The sequence below is a fragment of the Piliocolobus tephrosceles genome, chromosome 9 (assembly GCF_002776525.5).
Source record: "Piliocolobus tephrosceles isolate RC106 chromosome 9, ASM277652v3, whole genome shotgun sequence".
Taxonomy (NCBI): Eukaryota; Metazoa; Chordata; class Mammalia; order Primates; family Cercopithecidae; genus Piliocolobus; species Piliocolobus tephrosceles.
The window spans coordinates 108,720,990-108,746,313 of NC_045442.1; the positions used below are offsets into that span (position 1 = coordinate 108,720,990).

At 40.9% G+C, this 25,324-nt stretch overlaps 1 protein-coding gene across 3 annotated transcripts in view; it reads left to right on the forward strand.

Moving 5' to 3' along the window:
- PIP4K2A (phosphatidylinositol-5-phosphate 4-kinase type 2 alpha) overlaps positions 1–25,324 on the forward strand; it is a 180,703-nt gene that overhangs the window by 65,052 nt on the left and 90,327 nt on the right. The gene's annotated exons all lie outside the window — the stretch shown is intronic.

The window sequence follows — 25,324 nt, forward strand, 5'->3', positions numbered from 1 at the left end:
TTATTTTTGTGGTTTTGTAGATATGGGGGTCTCATTGTGTTTCTCAGCCTGGTCTCGAACTACTGGGCTTGAGAGATCCTCACGCCTCAGCCTCCCAAAGCACTGGGCTTATAGGCGTGAGCCACCGTGACGGACCCCTCATAAACATTTCAAGCAGCATTGAACCAGAACAAGGAGCAGCGTTTTCAATTGGGAATTCATTTTGTATTTTTCATTGAGAACATATCATTTTTAAACTTATATGTTTATGTAACCTGAGTTGCAAGATGAATTTATCACACAGTGACAGACTTTAAATTTTTGGTTTTAATACACATTTGCGTATTTTAAAAGCAAATGTACTTTCAGCCCGTGAAATAATATGCTAGATAATTACAGGTACTTAAACTTTGACTTCAGTTATGTCTTAGATTTATTATAACTACAGTGTTGATTACTATGAAGACATTGCTTTGCAGATGGAGATGTCTCTCAAAATGTCAGAGTTCAGTGGTTTATTATCAGACAGTTGCTAAAGTGGATAGTTAAAAATTGAGGCCTGACGTGGTGGCGCACACTTGTAATCCCTGCACTTTGGGAGGCCGAGGCAGGTGGATCACTTGAGGTCAGGAGTTCAAGACCAGCCTGGGCAACATGGTGAAACGCCATCTCTACTAAAAATACAAAAAAAAAAAAAAAAGGCATGGTGGTGTGCACCTGTAGTCCCAGCTACTCAGGAGACTGAGGCAGGAGAATCGCTTGGCTTGAACCTAGAAGGCAGAGGTTGCAGTGAGCCAAGACCACGCCACTACACTCCAGTCTGGGTGACAGAGCAAGAGTCTGTCTCAAAAAAAAAAAAAAAAAAAAAAAAAAAAAAAAAAAAAAAAAAACAGTGTGCAGTTTGTCAGTTACTTCATGACTTTTAGTGGTTATTCAACACAAATTAAGCACTGTATCAGTTATAGGGTTCAGTTAAATAATACAGTATCTACAGGAGCTGATTTAGATAGCAAGGCATGTACTAGTGAGTATTAATAGTGGCTCAGTCTCTGCAAATGCTGAAAAAGCAGCTCTGGATAGTGCTAGCAGGTGGGGAATCATGATTTTATATCCAGATCACTAGTAGCAAGGAAATCTGAGAAATTAATTTTTAGTTCCCAAGACAAAGCAGTGCAGGAAGTTGTACAAGCAGTGAGCGGTGGCCCATGCATCTGCCCTTGGCACCCTGCAACCACAACACAGACCTCAGTAGTTATGGCCCTGCTCTCACCGGTTCCACTGTCGGGGAGACAGATGTCAGATACATCATACAAATACCAATGATGACAACTGCATGAGGCTAAAAGGTCCACAATGCTTAGAAGTAAATAATAAGGTGACAGAGTCTAAACTGGAGGTGGGGTGGACGCCTAGGAAGTCTCCTGGAGGAAGATGCATCTAAGCTGAGAGCTGGCCAGGAGAAGCAGAGTGAGGGAGTGAGAGAATTCCAGGCAGGGGAGCCACGTGGGAGGCCCCAGGCTTGCTGGGAGAACACAGCAAAGACCGGGGTGATTGGAGTGAAAGGCCACAGGGCATAGAGTTTGGGACAGGGTGGGTCAGGCAGGGCTTTGAGGTCACCAAAAGGATTTTTCCTAAGAATAATTGGAAGTCATCTTTTGAGGCTGGGAATAGTGGCAGATGAGTGCTTTTAAACAATCACAGCTGCCACAATTTGGAGAAAGTCTTGGAGGAGGGACAGAGTGAAAGGCAGGAGACCAGTTAAGGGTCTGCTTGGTGGACAGACTTAGTGAGTCCAGCTAGCTGGTGGGGCTTAGGAGGTGGAGAGAAACTAGATAGAGATCCACTCACCCAGACTCAGAGCATGGTTTTCTGGCATAATTAACTTTGTGGTAAGACTGCCTTTTTAACCCTCTTAAGTGGAGATGTTAAGAAAGCCATTAGTTGTGGAAGTCTGGAGCTCAGAGGGTGGGTAGGAGCTAGAGCTACAAATCTGGGAACTGTCACCTCCAGATGAGATTTAAAGCTGGGTGGTGAACCAGGTAGGCTTGAGAGAGGCTGTGGCCTGAGGTGGCTCAAGCCAGACCTCTTGGATATGTAGAAGCAGGCTAGAGCAGGAACAGCCAGCCAGTAAAAGATAGGGGGGAAAAAAACCCCAAAAACAGTAGATTTCCAAAAAGAAGAAACTCTCCATCTAGTTTAGGAAGGAATCTTTTTATGTTTGGAAATAGACCATTTCTAGAAAGTTTAGAAGTTGATTCAAGTATCCCATTCTGCTAGCAGCTAGGCTGTGCCTGGAGAAGTTAATTTAAAATAAAGAATGAGTTTCTCTCTGTTGAGAACATTAACTGTCTTGCTATACCATGAATGACACCTAAATGAGACTATATATTGAAGCCAGAAGTCCAGCTTGTTTACAATATCACGGTAAAATTGAGCCCAAATATGTCCTGTTGTTTATAGAGTGCTATGTAGAGTGCTCTGGTATTTCAGGGTGAACTACATAGGGCAGATACTCCTGCTTCCATTTTATAGTTACGAAAACTGAGGCAGCCTGGGCAACATGGCAAAATCCCATCTCTACAAAAATTAGCTGGGTGTGGTGGTGTGCCCCTGTAGTCCCAGCTACTCCGAAGGCTGAGGCTGGAGGATACCTTGAGCCCGGGACGTCGAGGTTGCTGTGAGCTGTGGCCATGCCACTATATACTCCAGTCTGGGTGACAAAGTGAGACCCAGTCACAGAAAAAAAGAAAACTGAGTCTAACGAGTAAGTGATATGACTGTAAAACCTTCATACTTGCTTGTAAATACCTCTGATAGATCAGAGCCGGGTCACCTGGGAAGTCCCTAAGGGAGTGGCCCACAAGGGAGGCCACTTGTGAATCTGGAATAGCCTAGAAGATTTTTGGACACACGCTTAATTTTATTGGTCAAATGTTTGAGCCAAATCCCATGGATGGGTTCTGGGGAGATTCACAGTCCCTGTCCCCAAGGAGTTGATGGACTAATGAGGAAGGCAGATAGAACCATGAACTCTGAGTGTTCCTGCCATTTTCTTGCAGGGATACAGGGGACCTTTTGTGACCTGGTGGGGCAGGAGGGTGATTGATATGAATAACTATAAAGGAAATACTGGTGGTGTCGTTTACTGAAGAATGAATCTACTTATAAAGTATTTTTCCTGGGGCAGGTCCTTCCACCTGCGTGTGCTGTGTAATTTAGTGAGGAGGCTGATGTGGGTATGGCCATCTCTCTTACCGAGTAAATCTGTCCCGTTATGTAGCTGTCCACACCATTCCTGGTCGTGCACCTGAGGGAGCATGCCCTGCCTTGGAGGTGAGCTAAGTCAGGATGTTCAGGTCAGCCATGAGCCTGCGTTTGCTAATGCTTTCAGACTTCTTCCTTCCTTGTGTCTGCAATGTCACCCACTGAGTTACTTAATTAACTCCTGAAGGACAGGGAGCATGTTGTCTTATCCTGCTCTTGTCCCCTTGCACTGTGCCGGGTGCAACATGGCACTTAGGTGGAAAAGAAACGGCCATTTAACACGTGTTTCAGCTCAGGGTTTTTTCTCAAGTTCAACAGTAACTCTACTCACTCAGCCCTTTTATATGGAAGATGATTCATTTGACAGCCAAGTTAATATTTTAAAAGTGTGAACCTAAAACAATTAAGAAACTTTTTGGGAGCTGGAAAATCTGTAGTCAAAGGAGAAAGAAACAGACATCATAGACCCATCTGATTGTGGAATACAGGAACATGTTAAATTATTCATAAGTTGCTTGATAACTGGTGAATAAATGTATGATGGAACATTTAGAATTTGGCAAAGCAAAGCCTTCTAGAGAATCCATTAAATGCATGCAATAGCAAGAAGTTTTGGATAAATTTTTCTTATAAATTGGATGACATATAACTAAACTCAAATTAGAACTCTCAGTGAAAATATTCCAGTGCCCAGATTAGTAAATTATTTTTACTAGTGCTTTCTGGCTCTAAAAACTGGTATTTTATGGGAAATCAGAGGGTTAATTCTTGAAAGTATGATATTGATGTCCTAGAATGTGCTTTCTGCCCTCAAGCAAATGGTATGGCTTTGGGCTATGTTCTGATGATCACAAGTATCTCTGAATTGCTTTCTGTTTCAGGAATGTGTATCCTGTCTCGTCTTCATTGGCCAAATTGATCTCTCAAAGACATTGTGGTCTGGCAAAGCCGCTTCTTGCTCATTAAGCTTGGGAGTATGTTTTAAATAGTTACATTCAATTGTTTCCTTGAAGCGTGTGAAGGAAATGTGCCTGTTTCAGACCACAAGAGCCAGAGAATTTTTTGAATGTTTGATTGTGGTTAATCAGTTTTCTGTTCTTCCTGGAGATAAACTGCATAAGAAAAGGTCACATGTTTCAGGCCCCCTCCCGCAAAATCAGAGATAGTATAAAATGACAGGAAGAGTGTTTTCCAGTCTGAGGAAAATACTAGGAAAACGCAGAATGTTCATTATCTGTAACAAGTGTTTAAAGATTTCAAAGACACTCATAAAAATTGAAGAGTAATAATGAAAAGACGCTGTCCCATGGAAGAAATATTCTTCAGATTACTTTTCCTCCTCTTTGATACTGTAATAACCGGAGGGCTATTTAATGTCAGCTAATAAAGGATTCACAGAATAACTACTAAGCCGACTTAAGGAATTAACTCTCCCCACACCACCCTTAACTGAGTTTTTTCGTTGTCTGAATATTTTCTGTATATATTCTCACTTATTATTTGGCACTTTTTTTTTTTCTTTTTACTTAGTAGATTTTAAGATACAACCTTTGCAGGAAAGAAGAGAGAAAACTGTATATTTAAACAGACTGAATTGTGTGTTAACTCTGAAAAGACAGAGACTGGAAGGAAGATAAGTCAGGGCTTGAATATTCCAGGAAGGCCTTTGAGGAGAAAGGAAATAAAGTCTGAACAGCCTTGAAGAATGGGTAGATATAGGAGAGGATTCAGGAAGGTCTTTAGATAACAAAAGTAGAGATCCACTGGCTGAGATGTTGTCAATATTTTATTTTTATCTTCTTTTTTTGGAATATCTTGTTTCTTTTCACACATTGTTTTTCTTTTGTTTTTCCCAGCTCTCTGCTTCCAGGGCTAATGGTGAGTTTTCCTGCAACTCACTGGAGATTTTGCTGTGTGAAATCCCAAAAGGTCGCTTGCATGTACTTGTTGCCAGTAGCCTGTTTTTATTGGGTCATTTACTGTGGTTTAATACGCCACTTCCTCAGTGGACCGGATGTGAAGAAAGTCCCCACAATCCCGTCTTCTGTGACCTTTCTGAGGCCTTTTCCTTGTTACTTGGAACAAAGATGTGATAGCTGATTGGGAGGAGGGTGTCCCATGTCACCTATCACACCCGTCACTTTGTTTTTCCATGTTGTTGAATACAGATTGGGTTACTGTTGTGGCCTATGTTACTGTTTTCCACGTTGTGTAGATCCCGTGACTCTCCGATGGTGTTTGAGATGGGATGCCTCCGCGGTGAAATCCCAAGAGAGCTTGTTTTTCTCCACCTCAGTCCTTTCACTTTCTTATCCGCTTCCCTGCCTCCTCTGTCCCAAAAGCCTTTCACAAAATAGTAACACATGTGCTTTAAGACAAAGATTGAAAACACGCTCACATGTGTGCGCACATACACACACACACACACACACACAGTATTTAGAGACGATATTGAATTATCTGACAAGACTTAGAACTTGGTTCTCCTACCCTGTACCATGCTACCAACATGGGCACACATATACACTTTTAATAGGCGACTTAGAGCCCATGAAATAATGAGGAGAGTAATAATAATAGTAGTTAGGAAGCCTTGTATTTCCTATTCTGCTTTGGCCAGAGAGCAATAAAGCCTCATTTAAAAAGCAGCTTTTCATCTTTCTTTGAAAAAACTTTGTACAAGTAAACAATTCTTTTTTTTTCAATGAGAGAAAACACCCATGGGTCAGCCAGGTTGACAGCCTAGTCAGCTTGCATCCTGTTTTTGTTTTGTTTTTGTTTTTGTTTTTTTGTCTTGCAGAGTTTTTGCTGAAGGAAGCCTTGGAGTTCTACTTAATATGCATACAATAGAAAGCAGTAATTAAGGAAAAGTATATATCAGGCAACCTGTCTTAAGAAGGATCTAACTAAATAAACTTTGTCAGTCCCAACTCTCAGACTCCACAGGTGGGTGCAAACAACAGTGCTCCCCCCTAGAGATCCTGGGGCCCAGTTTGACTTGCCTTGGAAAAGGGGAGACAAAGTGTCCCTCCCAAGTTACAAATGCGGGTTGTGTACTGTGGCTTTTACTCTCTGATAACCAGGTTAGCCGTCCAAACAACTATTCTCAGCAGAAGTAAGGGTGGTCTTGATTTTTTTTTTTTTCCATCTGTACTAGTCTGCTTCCTGTCTCTCAGAGCGCAAGGCTGTTTGTAAGAAAAATGTGTGAACTGAAAACCACCACTACCGCCTATTAGTACGAGTACAAGATAACCAGAAACAAAATACAAAATGAGTTGTCAGAGCTGTTGATAAGCTCCTTGTGTGAAAGGAAAGAATAAAAATGCAGCAAAAGGCCAGATAATTATTTTTAAAAGTAAAACTGTAGACAAAAGTCCAAGGAAATCTCAATCTCCCTTTCTCTATTCCTCTTGTCTCATTCTCCAGCCAACTTTAGGGACAAGCATTGTCTTCCTCGAGAGGCACATCTCGTCCCCCAAAGGTGGGTTCTTGGTGACCAAAGTACCTGCCTACAGAAAGCAGAGAAGCCTGTTTTCTTCCTTGTGTCTGTAGTGAAAGTTGTCTTTCAGATATAGTCCTCTTTGTTCAGCTGTTACTGGGCACTGCCAGGCTGACCCCTTTTCTCAGGCAGGTTGATCATGAAATTAAAAGTGGTTTACCTGAGTTAATTATATTATTAGGCCGGGCACCGTGGCACTCACCTATAATCCCAGCACTTTGGAGGCCACGATCGGTGGATCTCTTGAGCCCAGGAGTTCCAGACCAGCCTGGGCAACATAGGGAGACCCCATCTCTACAAAAAAAATAGAAAAAAAAAAAATTAGCTGGTGTGGTGGCTCCTACCTGTAGTCCCAACTACTCAGGAGGCTGAGGTGGGAGGATCAACTGAGGCCAAGAGGTCCAGGCTGCAATGAGCCCTGAGCTGAGATCTCACCAGCTTGGAGTGCAGATCCTGTCTGAGTCCCTGAGTAAGACCTTGTCTCAGAAAAAGGAAAAAAAAAAAAAGTACTATCTTCATTTTTTTCCAAGACATTTTCCACTTGTTGCTTTAACAAAGTTTACAGTGTTCTACTTGTTTTCATTCCTTCAAAACTAATCTTTTTTTTCCTTTATTTTTTTTTTTTTATTTTTATTTTAAAGAAACAGAGTCTTTCTCTGTTACCCAGAACAGGAGCACAATGGTGCAATCATATCTCATTGCAACCTGAAACTCCCAGACTCAAGTGATGCTTCCATCTCAGCCTCCCAAGTAGCAAGGACTACGGGTCCTACCACCATGCCTGGCTAATTTTTAAAACTTTTTGTAGAGGCAGGGTCTCCCTATGTTGCTCAAGGTGGTCTTAAACTCCTGGGCTCAGGTAATCCCCTCACCTCAGCCTCCCAGAGTGCTGGGATTATGGGCGTGAGCCATCACGGCTGGCCCTAATTCATTTTTAATAACTAACCAGATACACTACTGGTGTTATACATAAGCATTAATTTTTTTTGTTATTGTCACCCATTTAAAAAAAAATTGTTTTCAAAATGAGTTGCTTCAACCTAGTGTGGAGAATCAAAATTTTAAAAGATCAAAATTTTGGTGTTTTAAAAGTCAATTCTGACAAGGTATAGTGATTTGGTTCCACCTGATAGTTTAATATTTCTTTGCCTTCTTAGTAAGTCCCCAGGTGACCAAAGTACCTGCCTATAGAAAGCCAGAGAAGCCTGTTTTCTTCCTTGTGTCTGTAGGGGGAAGGGGGTAGGTAGTAAGTATTAGAAACCAGCGTCTTGTGACTTTACAGATTCTAATGGATTGGGAATTTCTAGGGATATCTGGAAATTAACCCAAGCCGTTCTTTTTTTTTCTCCAGTTAGGGGAAGTTGCCATGAGATAAATAATGGTGACTTGGTTGGTTCATTGAATTCATTTATTTATTGAATATTTATGGCCTGCCCACTAATTATCTGGTACAAGTGTAGGTCCTAGAAGATACACACTAGGGAAAAAATAGACACACAGACTAGATCCCTATCTCCTGTCTTACATTCTAGGAAGGAGAGAGAAAATGTTAAAAATGAACAAAATAAGTTGTCATGTCAGTTGCTACCAAGTGCTAGGGAAGGAGATTAGAGTGGTGGGTGTCATCTGGATAGGGTGGTCAGGGGAGCCCTGTCTGCTAAGGTGGCATTTAAGCAGAGACTTGAGGTAACAGACTGGGAAGTGAGGTGGGGACTGAAGCCTGACCGACTAGCCATGGGCAGACCAGACAGGAGCTTAGCCAAGGTGAGGACTTACAGAGGAGTTGGGCAGGGATGTGAAATAATTAGATTGATGTTCTGCATAGCATGCCCTGGGCTGCAAGGTGTGGAACTGATAAGCCAAGACCTCCCAGGAGGCTTTGCCGCCATCTGCAGAATCGTGCTGATGGCTTTGAAGAGAGAGGCAGTGGTGGTGAGAAGTGGCTGATTTGGGGCATGTTTTGAGTAAAGAACCCACAGATTTGCTGAAGACTTGACCGCAGGGTGAGAGGGAAGTCGAGGTCGACTCCGGGAGTTTGGGCCCAAGCTACTCTGTGCATGGAGATGCTGCTCTGCGCATGGTGGTCCCACTGGCTGAGAGAGGGAGGGGTGAGCAGGACCTGGCTGCAGGCCAGGGGAGAATAGAACTTCACATTTGGATGAGTTGTATGGTTTTGGGGATGTTTGTTAGAGATCCAACTGGGGATGGTGATTAGCGGGAGTTTAGAATTCAGTGGAGAGATGAGGGCTAGAAATGTTTTAAAAAGTGAGAGCCATTGCACTGCAGATGGTGGGGCAGGCTGGGTTCTGGGGGATGATAAACACTCCAAGGGAAGGGGAGGTGGCCAGGAGCCTTCCAAGAGGCAGGGGCATGGTGTAATGTGATGGTAGGTGCTTCAGAGGGGATGACCACTTCAGGAAGAAGGAGGAAATTGGGGGTCTGGGATTGGTCAGGAGGAGCACAGGGCCCCGACCCCACCTCCTGGTTCTGTGGTTCCTACGCAGAAGAAAAAATACTTGACGGGGGCTGCAAGGGAAGTGTGGTCCTTGGGGACAATCACAATTTGGCTGGCATGAAAAGATGAAGATTCAGCGAGAGGTTAATTTTTGCTAATGAGAAATTATGACTCCTGGAGAGCCCCATGGAGGGGTTTGGGGGCCTGGGATGGCAAAGGTTCTGGGTCAGGTTAGGCCATCTTTGGAGAGGAATAGAGCTGGTGGCTGGGATTCTTGTAACATCTGAATTAAACAGGGATGGAAGGCCTGGTAGGATTAATCTGCCTTCCTAAGACAGATATAAGAGTGAGCAAACTTTTTCTGCAAAAAAGATAGTAAGTATTTTAGGCACTGTATTTAGGCCATACAGTTTCTGTCAATGACTCAAACTTCCATCACAGCACAACCACAGCCATAGATAACACAAAAATCAATGGGCCTGGCTCTGTTCCAGTAAAACTTTGTTTACAGAAGCAGCCGGTGGCCAGATTTGCCCGTAAGATGTAGTCTGGCAAACTGTAGGCAAGAGAGTTAGTAGTTGGTGAGAGAGGGATGAGGAGATGGGTGGGAAGAGGGGGCCCCAGACTTGGAGTTGGGAAAAGTGGAGCTCCAGGAGCCAAGTCCTCAGTCTATCCCCATCCTGATGAGGTGTCCATCATCCACAGGGAGAACTAGGTGTTTCCACACCTCCTCCTTGGTGCTGGAACCTTTTGAAAATTGCTTAATGAAAGAGGCAGGTAATCCCAGGTCTCACATTCAGGAGCGCGATGAGCTTTTCCTCATCTCCACAACAGACAGACTAGAGGAAATAGACTTCAGATGTAATCGGAGGTGTTTACATTGACAAAAGAAAACTTCTTGGAAGGAATGAAAATACATGAATTACTATCTAGGAAGATCTGAAGATTTTTGGAGGTTAGAATGAACAAAACCAATTTCCTTCTCTTACCTGGACCACAGAGACTTTGTTGGTCTTTTCCAAGCCCTAGATCTTTTCATGTGAATGTGTCATTGTCTTAACTCTATGAGAGGCAGATCTGTTTTAAATACCGTTTTGATGTGCTATAAATATACCGATCTATTATATATCTGTTGTGTGTGTTTATAAACAGATCAGTGTGTGTATACATACACACTGATCTGTTTATAAATACATGTATAAATATAGACACACATTATCTGTTTATAAATACACTGTTATAGATACTCCTAATTTAAGAATATATATTTAAAATTTCTCAATTTGCAAGTGGTAAAGTTATGTTTCATTATTTGTCTTAATAAATTGAATACCTATTAGTGACATTTTGAGTGACAAGGTTGATTTTGCCAGCCTATCCTAATATTCTTCTTTGTTGGTATGATTTTATTTGCCAAAATAAATTGGTTTGCCTGAAACCACACACTAGGTATTAAATATATTCAAAGCAAAATTCAGTGAAACTTGAAAGTGCTATAGGACTGTGGTTGTAAGTGACAGAAACCCAATTCAGACTAAGCAGAAAGAGAGCTTTGTCTCCAGGATCCGAGGGTGCGTTCTGGAGGCCTGAGCTAGGATGTGGAGCAAGGGATGTGGCTGAGCCCACAGTGCAGCTGGAACCAAGGATGCAGATGCCGCTAGGACCTCTCTGTTTCTCACCTCTGCTTCCATCTGCATCTCTGCCTCCTCCAGGCCAAATTTTGGTGAACAGTGACTGTGTCCGTTCTTTATATCTCATAATTAAGTTGTGGGAAGAGGCCTGTGTGAAAGTCCCAAGGTCAGATCCTGGAAAGAAAACTCATTGGTCTGCTTGGGCTTGGAGCCAGCCCTGGACAGCCCTGAACAGTTCTGGCTGCAGAGCAGGGAACCCTGTGTTGACCAGAGAGTAGGGTCACAGCCATATAGAATCATCACTCCTGTGGTAACGAGGTAGATCTGGGGTTCAGGGAAGGGTGAGATGTGGGTGGGTAAGCTGGGCATTCAAAAGAGAAGGTAGGCTGCTCATGGTGGCTCATGGCCTATAGTCCTAGTGCTTTGGGAGGCTGAGGTGGGAGGATCACGTGAGGCCCAGAGTTTGAGACCAGCCTGGACTGATCTCAGACCCCGCCTCTACAAAAATTTTTAAAAAACCTAGCTGAGTGTGGTTGCACATACCTGTAGTCCCAGCTACTTGGGACACTGAGGTGGGAGGATCACTTGAGCCCATGAGTTCAAGGCTGCAGTGAGCTATGATTGTGCCACTGCCCTCCAGCCTGGGTGACAGAGCAAGACCTCATCTTTAAAAAAAAAAAAAAAAGGAATAGAAAAAAGTCAGGTATATATTAAATAAACATGAAATCTATATAAGAGAACAAAAATTCACTCATGTCAACGTCAGCCCGTTAATATATAGATCCATTTACTGAGACAGACTCTGTAGTGGCAGCGAATGGCCTTGTTAAGCCAGGACCCTGTTGTGCAGGCTGTGGGTAGAAGCTAGGAAGTCCCTGGAGTTTCACCCGGCTTTTCCATGAATGACCTTGGCCTCAGTCTCTTCATTTATAAAATGAGGGGGTTAGATTAGGTGGTCTCCAGAGTACCCTCCGAGTCTAAAACTGCTCTGTCTGCAGCATCATATGTTATGGGATATAATAGACTTTACAATAAGATTTAAGATGACAAATTTTAAAAATACTGCTGCTACACAAGCATATATTGCCATTTGTTGAGTTGATAAGGCTTGATCATGTAATTGGAGGCATTAAATTTCTTTTCAAAATGGAATATGAATAAAATTTTATGTTTCTCCCAAATCTTTCTCTCGGTTCTTAGAACTGTTTATTATTTTTTTGCTTGTTAATTTCCCACTAGGTCTCGTTGGGCTCCACATCCTTGGTCTATGTTTATGTAGAATATTAAACATCATTCCCTTTCATCTCACTGCAACTGCTTCTCTGTTTCATCTGCACGTTATTTCCACTTTGCATTAGGGAATACAAAACTGAGCCATGTTTAAGCAACGTAGTGTCAATCACCCAGTTTAGATTCTATTTTCCCAGGCGGAGGAGAAGGTAAATAAATTGGATCCAGTGAGAAGCCTGGATATTAGGATGTGCCCTTCATTGTCTCTTTCAGCAGAACTCCACACAGAGGATAGGCAATCCCCCAGGCTCTGCACGGGTCACTGGGCACGCCACCCTGCTACACAGCATCAGCATAATCCACTCCCAGAGCCCTTTGTGGGGCGGTGGGTCTTGGCCAGCCTGTTTTCCCCACAGCTGCTGTCCTTAGACCCCTTCATGCTTCACATGCATTAAAAGGACCTGGTGTTGATAAACAAGCTGAGGCCCCTGTGGGATGAATCTCCCAATTGGGAGGTGCTCTTCTGTGTGCAGAAAGAGCACCTGATTGTTGCCAAGGTTTCTTTTGGTACCAAAATAGTTCCTGGTGCTACCAAGGGAAATACTGTGGGAGTGAATTTCCCAGATGCAATACCCATCATCCTTCTTTGATGATTTATGAGCCCCTGTTAAGTCAAACATTTTCTTTCAATATTCTAAAATTAACAATTTCAAAAATCTAGTGAGCTTCATGTAAAGGATTGTGTTTTAACAAAAGTGATCATTCAAAACACCTGTTTAACTCATGGCTTTCAATTCCAGTCAAAGCTCTGTTAATCCTTTGCTTGGGATGTCTTGATTCTTCTTTTTCTTTTTCCTTAAAAAAAAAAAAAAAAGACAACACATCCATGCATCCATTGGATTGATACTTGATTCTTGGTAAAACCACCAGTTTTAATTAAGTTTGAAAATTGAAATCTGGCTGGAAATTGGATGAAATTCAGCATAGTAATTTCCTTCACGTGTTCTTCGTGTTCTGCAGCAGAGACTGTGAATTTATGTGGCTGAAGACATTATGTGACTTTAATTACACCTGCTTTTGTGAATTAAATACAACTTTTTAGTTTTGATGGTGTTGATAAAAACCCTTCTATGCTTCTTGAAGGGAAGGGATCAGTAAAAGGATATTCAGTTTTAAGCTATGGCAACTTCCTTTTATTCACGACAGCAAATAAGTTCACTTAGGGATTTTAGTTAGGAAAGCTTGAGGCATTTTGTGTTGTGAAACAAATGTGCTCTAATTTTAAAGAAATTTCAGGGTGCTCTGTGAATTGTGCACACTCTATGTTCTTGACAATTTGTGTTCTTGAGTGTATTACCCACTTTTTTTTCCCACTAATTTTTAAGTCAATTTCAACCTAAGAAAAGTTGGACATATACATACCTTTAAAAAAAAAAAAAAAAAAACCTTAATCCTAACTCTCAAATGGAGAAGTTAGAGAACTACATTTGTTTTATGTCTCTAAGTTAATCAAAATGTTAATTCCTTCTTTTTGTTTTTTTTTTTTTAGCTTCTTTTGATTTCTCAAGTATAAAGTAAATGGGTGTTTCTGGCAAGCTCAGCTGGTGTTTCTCTGAGCGCTTTTGTTACGTGCATGGTAAACATGCATGGTAAAGGTTGACAATTACCTAAATGTGCTTTTGGTATTCCTTCTTGGCTTCCTTGGATTTTATTGGCTAATTGATGTGCTTTAAATGTTTTTTCTGATGTCTTTGATTTGGTGGACGCTCTTTATTGAGGATTCTTTCTGCCCCATTTCCTAACCCCCACCACATCTTGACCATGAGTCATTGTTTTTCCTATCAGTGTAATCAAATTAATTTGATTTTGTTGAAAGTATGGGCTAGGGCTTCTGGGTGGCCTTGAGAATATTCCTTCCAGTTTTGCTATCATGGCGCTGTTAGTCAAGCACATGCTCAGGGCAGTGCTAACAAAAACACTGTCAAAAGAAGACTTTAACCAAGTACTATAAAGATTTTAACCAAGTAAGAATCGCCATTAAGATTGTTACATGGGCATAATACTTTTAATCTTACAGAAGAACTGTAATAAATATTCTAAGGCACCGTGATTTTTGGACTTTGTCCTTCACTGAACTTCAAGGTCCCACATACTTCAAAAGGCAAAAAATATGTCAGTGAATTTCTTTCCATCAAACATACAATAACAATAGAAAAGTGAGTTTTTTTCCTCCCCCTTTAAAAGTGGATCTCTGTTCACTAGGAGAATAGAGATAATTTCCATTTAAGATACTTATTTTGAAAATTACTTAGATGGGATCCAGAGAAAGTAAGGGGAAAAAGAAGAAAGATGAGTGGTTCTGTTGGACTCTTCCTGCTGTTTCCTTTTGGTTACGTATTTAGTTTGAATAGGAATACTTTAAGATGTACTTAAAAAATAATTTAAGTCAGGAAGGCTAATTCTGGAAAGAGGAGAGGAGAATTATTGAGAGAGGCTATAAATTGAGGTCAGATTAACCAGAGTATGGCTATCCATGCGGAAATTTAATATGGAGACAGAAGAGATTGTTCAAAGAAAGGAGAGAGTGTGGCAGAGAAGAGTGGAGTTAATTTACTATGAAGCACTTCATTTTTTATAGGGTATTCCTTTTAATCAAAACCCAATGCTTTCTGTATTTATTTTCATTATAAATTTTATTCATTCATTCTTAGCAAGTACACTCAACCAGGATGATCAAACCTGTTTCAACGTGCAAGTTATTATCCAAAATGCAACCTTCCTGGAGCCCCATTGGGGATCATTAGTGCAAATTCTACTGTGTTCTTTGGTCCCAGGGAACTGTTCAGGAGGCAAGTGATGCCAGAATTAACTGATCAAATTGCAGCACTCAGGATCTCCAAAGATCAGAGTTTTCAGAGATAGTATTCACTTATAGATCCATTACAGAACTGTGTTTATACTTATTTTCAGATTATCCATTTAGAATCATTCTGTGACTCAGAAAAGTCTGTTTCAGAGTATACTTGCTGAGATCCTTTTAAGTAAACAAGTACTTTTTACATTGTGCAGGTTGATGGGCATCAAGACTGTTGAATGAACACGTTTTGTGGGATTTTACACTCTTTGTGGCCGAGTTGCTTTGCTTTGGTGGCATGGGTCTGAGTTCTGGTTTCGTTTGGGCAGCATGTTTGCTGCAGCCTTTTGGCTAGTGCACTTTACGCTCCTTGTCTTGCTCTGTGCTGTTTGCCACCTGGATGATTCCATCTAGCCATTGAGCCGCACTGCACAAAGAAGAAAAGAACAAATAACCCGTGTGCGTTAGGGCATGCAAGAGGCCGGCTTTCTTGAGGACAGCAAATCTATGAATAGTCTGGATAGGTTAAGTTATGCAGCATGAGTTGTAATGGCTGGGCAGGTTTGCATAGTCCAAGGCACATCAGCTGAGCAGTAGCAGGTCTAGCTTCTGGTCTTGATGCTAAAAGTAATTTCTTGAGCTATTTTAGTAATAAGTCACTTATTTGGCTTCAGTTTATTAATCTTTTTGTCATCTTTAGGTCCTTTAAACTCTTAACCTATGGAATCTGGATCTTAGATCATTATGGATGGGATCAACAGGTGAGGATATAACGGTTTGAAAAGAGCCATACTGAGAAAGGTGCTTAGTGCCAGAGAGACCAACCTAAGTTTCAAATCATGGGGCCATTTTCACTCTTCTGTGGGTTTTAAAATATACACTTCCATTCCAAACCTAAAGCTTCCTTGACATTTGGTCTTCCTTGCCACCCTATGTAGACATACATTGCCTCCATCTTTAAAATGCTGTGTTTTACTATTTATTGCTATTAATACATAAATGGCCTAAAAGAACAAGTCTTTATTTGCTGGGGATTCTGCAATTTGGGCTGGGCTCTGCTGGGCAGTTCTTCTGGTCTCACTCATGTGGCCACAGTCACCTGGGGAATCACTGGGGCTGGGGCTGTTGTAACCACCTTCCTGAAGAACAAGCCCAGGGCTCAGTGCTTGTCAGGCTTATGCTTATAGTCTTGTTTGCCGATTTCCCAGTGATCAAAGCCAGCCTCACGGCCCGCACCGGAGTCACTGTGGGAAGGGGCTGCATAAGGGTGTGAACACCTAGAAGTGTGATTCACTGGAGACCGTTAATATGCAGTCGACCACGTATTTACACTCTGAGCTTGTGTTTTGAAAGTCTGTGCTACGGACTTGAAGGACATGTCCATATTCCCTGTCCTAGGCTGTAAACTTTGAGCAAGTTTTGCTTGACAGTATCTACGCCCCTATAGCAAATGAGGTGAGTGCATAGTAAGTTTTGACTGAGTGTGGCAGCTCATGCCTGTAATCCTGCCTCTTTGGGGAGGCTGAGGCAGGAGGATTGCTTGAGGCCAGAAGTTCAAGACCACCCTAGAGAACATAGTGAGACCCTGTTCCTACAATTTTTTTTTTTTTTTAATTAGCTAGGTGTGGTGGCACACACTTCCAGTCCCAGCTACTCAAGAGGCTGAGATGGGAGGATCCTTTGAGCCTGGGACATTGAGGCAGCAGTGAGCTGTGGTCACACCACTGCACTCCAGCCTGGGTGACAGAATGAGACCCTCTCTTTAAAAACTAAAAATAAATAAATTTGAAAAATAAATCAGTTGCGATGACAGAGGTGGGTGTCTGTACTTCCCTGAGTATGGCCAGGAGAGAACGTTTCCTGTTCCCTCTGGTTCTTCTTTCTCCAGTTCCTTTTAAAGACTCTAGGAGTCCTCTTCCTGAAGATTTTCACCATGTTCTTTTTTCTCCTGAATCCCTTTGTGACATTATCAATTCCTATAGCTATGCTCTTCCTAAAGCTTTAAATAAAATCTCTTTACCGATTACTTCTAAATGTTTTCAGCCTCAGAACCACATTTGAGGCTGCATGTTAAACATCTCCACATGAATAATCTGTAGACACACCAAATAATGCATCTTCTACGTACCCTGAATGGACTTCTCTTTCTGCGTTTCCTGTTTTAGGTAATGGCTTCACCACACTTCTAGTCTCAAAGACTTGAAACCTCTTAAGCTTTCTTAGCGCCCTTTGCTCGGTCCTGCATTGTGATTCTGGCCTCCAGTCCTCATCCTTGCTTCAAGTTATATTCCACACACTGAGCTCTTTAGAGGGTCCTCATCATAGAACCCCCTGGCTCATAACTTTCCGTGCTTCCCCGCTGCCCACAGAATTCAGCCTGGCACTGAAGATCCTCATCAGTTTGGGCCCTTGAAGTTCTTCACTGTCATTTTCTGTGTTTAGTGACATGCTCTCTTGGATAAGAATCCAAATCCAAGTGTTTTCCCTCCTTCTGAGTCTGGCTCCAACATATTTCCTCCTCTTCAAACAAACTCAGTGGTTAACAGTCTCTTCCCTCTCAATACTATCAAAGCCTTTCATGCTGTTAGCAACTTTTCTTTTTATTTAAAGTAGACTTTATTATTTTTTACAGAAGTTTTAGGTTCACAACAAATTGAGAGAACTGTGCAGAGAGTTCCCACAAAGCCCTTCCAGACACACACATTCAGCCTCCCCACCATTGACATCTTTGTCAGTACCAGAGCAGGACGGTTGTTACATTTGATGAAACTGCCTTAACATATCATTGTCAGCCACAGTTCACAGCTGACATTAGGGTTTTCTCTGTGTTGTACATGCTGTGGGTTTTGGCAAATATGTAATGATACGTACCCACCATTATACTAATAGTACCATACAGAATAGTGTCACTGCCCCCCAAATCTGTCATGCTCCACCTCTGCCTCCCTCCCTCCCCCTAAATCTGCTGCACTTCCCACACTAACCTCACTGTTTCTGTCACTCACCTATGACTCTCTCCACCCCATCGTAGTCTTCTGTTACTATATAGATCTCTAAAAGATGTAGATTACATCTTCGAAATCCCAGTTAAAGTGCAGTCATTACCTCTTAAGGAAGACCCAGGTTTTACACAAATTGGAAATTTTGTTTGGGGACACAAGCCACTAAGGTTAGTGGTTACTCAAGATGCAACTTGACAGGGGAGACATTTTACAGCCTAGTAAAGGTCAATAAGTATTTGGTGATATTAGGGATGATTTTTGCTTTATGTCATAGTTGAGTGTGCTCCCTCCTAAATGGTTTGTCTATAGATTTAAAAAATCTATGCCTCCTAAAACACTTTTCACCTCTGCTACAGAGAGAGAGAAAGGGAGAGAGAGAAGAATTGGACCTTGGACAGAAATACTTAAGTGGATCCTTTTTTAAGGCAGTCTCCATTTCTAATGTGAATAATCACCTCTTAATCGGTTTTCTAAATTTGGACTTTTAAGAGATTGTGTTGTAATAAACAAGCGAGTAAATGCCAAATAGGTTAACAGTAACATATGCAGAATATGGTATAATATTGCTGCAAAGAACTCAACCAAAACGGATACAGCATTCTAAAGTTATTTGAACAGCCTTGTCAGCAAGTGTCTAAATGTTCCCTCAAATCTGTAACCACTAAAGGAAACAAACTTGAAAATATAAACAAGAAGTACTATAGGAAAGGAAGGTGATACACCACAGCAAGACATTACAGTTTCCTATAGCAAAAGGTGTGACGCATGGTAGTTTTAGATTTGCCAGTGGTAATGAAATAAAACAGGCAAGGCCACTTCTGTTCCGTCCCATCCTCTTCGGCTGGGCTCTTTGGTCTGTGCTGTGATTTGTGGACATAGATTTCACAGGTGCTCAGGGTGGCATTGCCTGTCAGCTGCTCTTTGGAATATCAGCTGCAGGTTCTCTGTTGAGTTCATGTTCATAATGACTCTAAGTCACATAATCATATTTTGATTTAACCACATTTTGTTTCCAATAAAAGCCAGCAAAGATTTATTAAGCGTCTACTCTGGGGCAGCCCTCTGGGGACAGTGATGACAATGATGGTGAAGTACCTGAGCCAGGCACTGTTGTGGATTCAGTTTGTCCTCACAGCAGCTCCACGCTCCTAACACTGCATCTGAGATGCCTTGAGAAGCCAACACTCACTTTTCTACCTGTGAATTCACTTGCTTAGCTTCCCCCTTGCTTATGCCCAGTTGCCTCCATACTGGGGCAAAGATCTGAGAAAACAAAACACACCAGTGTTTAGCATTTATTGTTTCCTTGGTGACCAGCTGTGTGAAGCATTTTTGGAACATACTGCAGACAGCTCTGGGTGTGGCGAGAAGGAATGACGGTCCAGGTGAGAAGGACTCAGCACCCGCCGTGTCTCCGATCCCTTTGACCTGGGTTTCTTGCCCCAAGGTCCCCTCCCCTGCCTGCACCCTTTGCTCCTGGCTCCAAGGAGCACCCCAAACTTCCAGCCTATCCTGAATGATGAAGATAATTATATTTTTTCCCTCTCTTCACTGGTAGCTGGGACAAAGCTGGAATTTTTTTTCCATGAAGGTGTTTTTACTGTAGGTGAGTGGGTAAAATAAAAAAGCAGATGATCACATAGATTTACAGAAAGTGAGTGTGTTCTACAGAGAGGCTGTGTGTTTGTTTAATCTAGCTCCCATCTACCCCGTAAGCAGCTTTCCCTCCGGCTACTTTAAGTAGTTGAGCAGGTTTTTCTTTTTCTTTTAAAAATTTATGTCCCTTTCGTTTATTTATGTGTTTATAAAACAAGCGGCCTTCGAGAGCCATGGCCAAGAGCCCAGGTTCTGGAGCTGTATTGCCCAGATCTGAATCTGCTGCACCATGCAGAGGTCTCCGTGACCTTGAGCCATCACTTAATTCAGCCCGTTTTCCTGCTGTAAAGAGGGGGCTGTGTAATAGTTGTGCCCATTTCACAGGGTTAAGATGATTACATGGGAGGCTGTTAAGGTGATTAGCAGATGCCCGATGTATACTAAGCCTTAAATAAATGTTAGCCTTAGTGATGTATTGTTATGGGCCATTTTTTGAAATGATGAATGTTGAGAATGAAAAGGGGCCATACAAATAGAAAACCAAAGAATACAGAACAAAGTATAAAACTCAACTGCTTTCCATTCCACAAGTAAAACATTTTTTTTCTTTTGATTGGAAATTATCCATCAAATTTGACAATGTAAGAGAATCAAGAATATTTTATGTCCTATTTCCCCCTACCTTTTTTCCCCATAATTTTTATTTCAAAATAACCTCTAGAGATTCTGAGCTGGTTCAACAGGTCATGGAGTAAAATAAAAAAATAACAATGAGGGGACATTGAACTAGGTGCCAGGGATATGAGTGTGCCTGGTGACCTACACCGGAGGTCATGCTTCTTGCACATGGAATAGAGCAGATGACTTTGCTTTTCCCAGTGGGGTGTGGGAGAAATATTCCAATTAATTGTATGTAAGATGCATTATGTGGCATAAAAACGACAAACTGAGCTAACACCAACTTGTCAACTTTAGTAAGGATGGTGCAGATTATTAGGGAGAGAAACAATGTTGTGCATACTATACTAAAAATACCATTTTAATGTTTGTTTTTATTTTCATTTTGAAACAATTTTAGTCATATAAAAATGTTGCAAAAATAATACGAAGAACTCCCATGTGGCCTTCACCTGGATGTTAACATCTTACATAACAAATAGTACAGTTATGAATATGAGGAAACTAACACTGATACAAGATGACTGCGTAATAATAGAAAGCTCTTATTTACATTTCCGCACTTGTTCCACTTTTGTTTTCTTTCTGGTCCAGGATCACATGATGCATTTAGTTGTCATATCTCTTAGTCTCTTTTCTTCTGGAGTATTTCCTGTCTTTGTCTATCATGACCTTTACACTTTTCATGAAGACTGGTTGTTTTGTAGAATGGCTCTCAATGACAGCTTGCTTCCTAATGATTGCATTCATTATGCAGTTTTCACAAGAATACCAGAGCATTAGTGTTGCGTCTATCTCAGTGCACGTATCAGAAGGCGCGTGATGCCCACTGATCTCATCACTGAAGCTGTTGACTCTGGTCAGTTGGTTATGGTGATGTCAATGTCAGCTCTCTCCACTGTTAAGTCACTGTTGTTTCCCTTTGTTCTTAAGTATGTTGTGGGAGATACTTAGAGATTGTGTAAATATCCTGTTTCTCACCATACTTTTGCTCACCAAATTGAACATTTATTGCTGATTCTTAATGTGTAACAGTTATTACTGTGGTATTTGCAAATTGCTGATTTTTTATTTTCATTATTCTTTCTACATAGTTGAAATTGTACTATAAGGAAGAGTTTCCTCTTCTTCCATAGAACATGAACTCATAGATTCTTATTCTGTGGCTACTGTATTAGTCTGCTCAGACCCACTACCAAAATGCCATCAGTTGGATGGCTTAAATAACAATACTTATTATCTCCCAGTTCTGGAAGCTGGAAAGTTCAGAATCAGGGTTCTGACAGGGTTCGGTTTCTGGTGAGGGGTCTCTTTCTGGCCTGCCTTCTGCCCCTATCCTCACATGGTGGGCCTGAACTGGGGATGGGGGCAGTGAGCTCTCTGGCGTCTGTACTTAAAAGGACATTAATTCCATCAGATCAGGGCCCACCCTGATGACCTGATTTAACCTTAAATACCTCCTAAGGGCCCCATCGCCAAACAAAGTCACACTCGAGGTTAGGGCTCCAACATAGGAATTTAGAGGAGACAAAAACATTGAGCCCATGACAATTATAATCTATTATTATCACTATTTACAAAAAGGTTATTAAAAAAATATTTGGAAGAGGGATTGTTGCTAAAGCAAAGAAACTCTGTGTTGACCATCAATACAAAATAAAACTGAACGTCGTATCCTATGGTATGTTAGTGTACTGTGTGTGGCCTGTTGTGCTGCTTTCTGGTCAGGGTACGTGACTTGTCTCCTGATCTCAAGAAGCTGTCCTTTTAGTTCCTACCTACTGTCTTGTCCCTGTTTCCATGTTCCTGTCCATTAGTATTTACTTTTGTAAGAAGAATAAGAGAATTGATGTGTCAAACCTTGCCTGAGTCTGCTGACTTAATTAGGTTGGATGACAGTGGAAGGTGAGAGGACTCAGAACCCAAGTATGTTGTAGTAATTGATAGATGGTGAGTCATCCCTGTAATCTGCATATCCTGTCCCAGCTTTAGAGGACTGTTGGGGAATTTGAAACCAAAACTTAACAGAATATGAATTTTGCTGTTGCTGTTTTTGAGTTTGTTACCCTTTGTGGCTCATTCTGAAGTTTTGCTGATAATCATATATTTGCTAATGTCTAAAAACGGAACAGTTGGGTCACTGCTGTAACGCAGATAAATACAGCAGTTCTAGAACCTGCTGACTTGGTGGATTCATATCTACAAGGGAAAGCAGTTTTCATTGTAAAAATCCCCGTTTCATATATAAGAAAGATGATTCCTTCTAGTCATATTTTTTAACAGTCATCTAGTAATTCTGTATTTTAACATCTAAGTGGCTGCTTATATTCTGAATAGCTACAAAGCAGAGCACTTGAAATAATCTTTAAAACATCACAATATATAAGAAACACAGTCAGAACTCTCACTTTTAGTGTTCTGTGCCATAGGACTAGAGGAAAAAAATATAAACCACATGATTAAACTGTTAGGGTGATCATTAGGAACAGTGTTAAGTCGTTATTGAAATTAGGTGGAGGAAATGGCATGGTATCATTACCAGCTTCATATCAAACAAAAGGCTGTTTGATATGAAACCGTAGCCTTCCAAATAACTGGGACTACAGGTCCATGCTACCAAATCTGGCTTTTTTTTTTTTTTTTTTTCGTAGTCATGAGGTCTCCCTGTGTTGCACAGGCTGGTCTTAAAACTCCTGACCTTAAGCATCTTCCCTCCTTGGCCTTCTCAACATGCTGGGATTATAAGCATGAGCTATTTCGCCCGGTCTTGGGTGTGCTTTTGGAGTCAGATGGAAACTGCTTAAGAAATACAGAGAGCATATTGTAGCTAGTCCAGTCACTGAAGACATTTTTGGAGAACATCTAATATTGCTTCCTTTTGTCATCTAGTGAAAGTAAAATATTTTTTTTTCTTAATCCTGTTTTGAAAGGCATAGAAAGGAGGGCTCCCCTGCTCACTCCCTCTTTGGAATTGAACACTTATTATCACATGTATGTACATGCGATAATAAAAACAAAAACTATAGCAAAGACTAGGTAGTCTTTGGTTTGAATAGGAAATATATTTCCTCTAGAGTGTTAAAAAGGGTAAGAGAAAACTAGTGAAACTGATTTAGCTAGTCAACAAATTAGGAAAATGACATTTCCTAAGGTTCTGATGGGGTTAGCCCTACTTCCTCAGTGGAAATAGTAGACCACCTGGAATTTTACTTTTAGTGTATGTCATTATTTGTATTTTAAATTTATCTTCAGTCTTGTTTGTATATTACTTTAAAGTCACTCTTGATTTTTTAAATTATAATACAGGACTTTATTTTCTTTAAAAAGGACAACTTATTTTATAATTAGCGTAGATTGCTTTCCTAGAAATAAAAAATTGTCATTCCGTTTTAGCATCCTCTGCCAATTGCAGTGTGACTCGAGGTATGACTGCAGTTGTCTTGGAATAATCATAGGTCTAGTGAGAGCTTTAGGCTTCCACATTTTGGAAAAGAATGCAAGTATGGTGGACCTTTAACCACATATAAGTGAAATATTAAATGAAGCATGCTTTTAATAGCTATCCTGTCATTTTTAAGGTTTCAATAGTATATGTTTAGAGGCAGTGAATTTAAAAGTGTTTGTATATTAAAGTTTAATAATCCTTAAGCATTATTAAGTTTCTGGTAAATTGTTCTGTTTGATGGGCTGTCAACAAATCATATGGAAATAAGAGAGAAAACTGTTGTTGTTTTGGATTTTTTTAGTATAGAGAGTTATGTAAACCAAAAACAAAATTCTAAGGTCCCCAAACCATCTGAACGGGACCCCTTCTGTAGGCCAAGGGCATTCCACAGTTAACCTGAAAAACGTGTTCAGGCCATGATGGAAGAGGGGGTTGGACGTGCCTCATTCTGCCATTTTCCCTTTTGGAATTCAGGAAAAGCCAACCAGCATTAACCTCAACACAGATTTTAAGTCTGATAAGAAGCATTTACAATCTATTCTTTCTGAAGCATGCTACCTGAAGGCTTCATCTGCATGATGTAACCTTGGTTTCCAAAACCCCTTATCCTAACCCAGACATTCCTCTCTATGGAATAACTCTTTCAACCAATTGCCAATCGGAAAAGTTTTAAATCTCCCTATGACCTGGAAGGCCTGCCCTCCCCTGCTTCAAGATGTCCTGCTCTACCAGATCAAACCAATGTGAATCTTACATGTCTCATGTCTCCCTAAAACATGTGAAATTAGGCTGTGCCCCAACCGCCTTGGGCACATGTTCTTAAGATTTCCTAAAGGCTCTGTCATGAGCCATTGGTCACTCATATTTGTCTCACAATAAACTTCAGATTACAGAGTTTGACTCTTTGTCGACAGTTACTGTTTCCTAAGTATACAGCAACACTTAGAAGCATTTAGGGTACCATTTTTTCTGTGATTTTTGAGACTTTTTATAATGACCAAGATTCATATTATAAAAAGGACTTAAATAATGGATATGAACATTTTTTAAGTTTGAAATGCTGTGCACATTTACAAAAACAACTTCTTCAAAAATTGTTCAGCTGGTGGGATTAGTCTGTGGAGAGTATTTTATTGCATTTATTTTGTGCCAGTAAAATCATCTTTTAGTAAGTCATCTTGTGTTTAATTGGTCTAAATTTTGGTAACTTGGTAAACAGAAACTTAATCATTGGCATTGTAGCTTTTGGGTTTCTGAGAGATCAATATGAATATCAGGATTTTTCTTTGCTAGATATAATAGTAAAGTCACTTTAAAAGTTTATAAGCCAAGGAATGAGTTTAAAATTTGGTCAACAACTATTTCTTGTAGTTGGTTCCTGGGAATGGACCAAGTGTGGAAAAATGAATATATCTAGTCCCCACCCTTAAGGTAGCTGTAATGTTGTAGGGAATAATGACAGCCATAGGCCAACTTTTCTCTCATTGGGAAAAATTGTGTTCTATTCTGACAGCTAATGCTTATATTCTTAGATTCTCCCTAGACTGTCTTTACATAAGAAATTACTAGAGTCCTCAAATAAAGAATATCATGGGGATTCTTAAATTTGACAGTAAAAGGCCTTGCACACAGACAAAGCCCTTGTGTAGTGAGATGCCAGCAATGAAAGCACAACGTGTCATATATCCCAG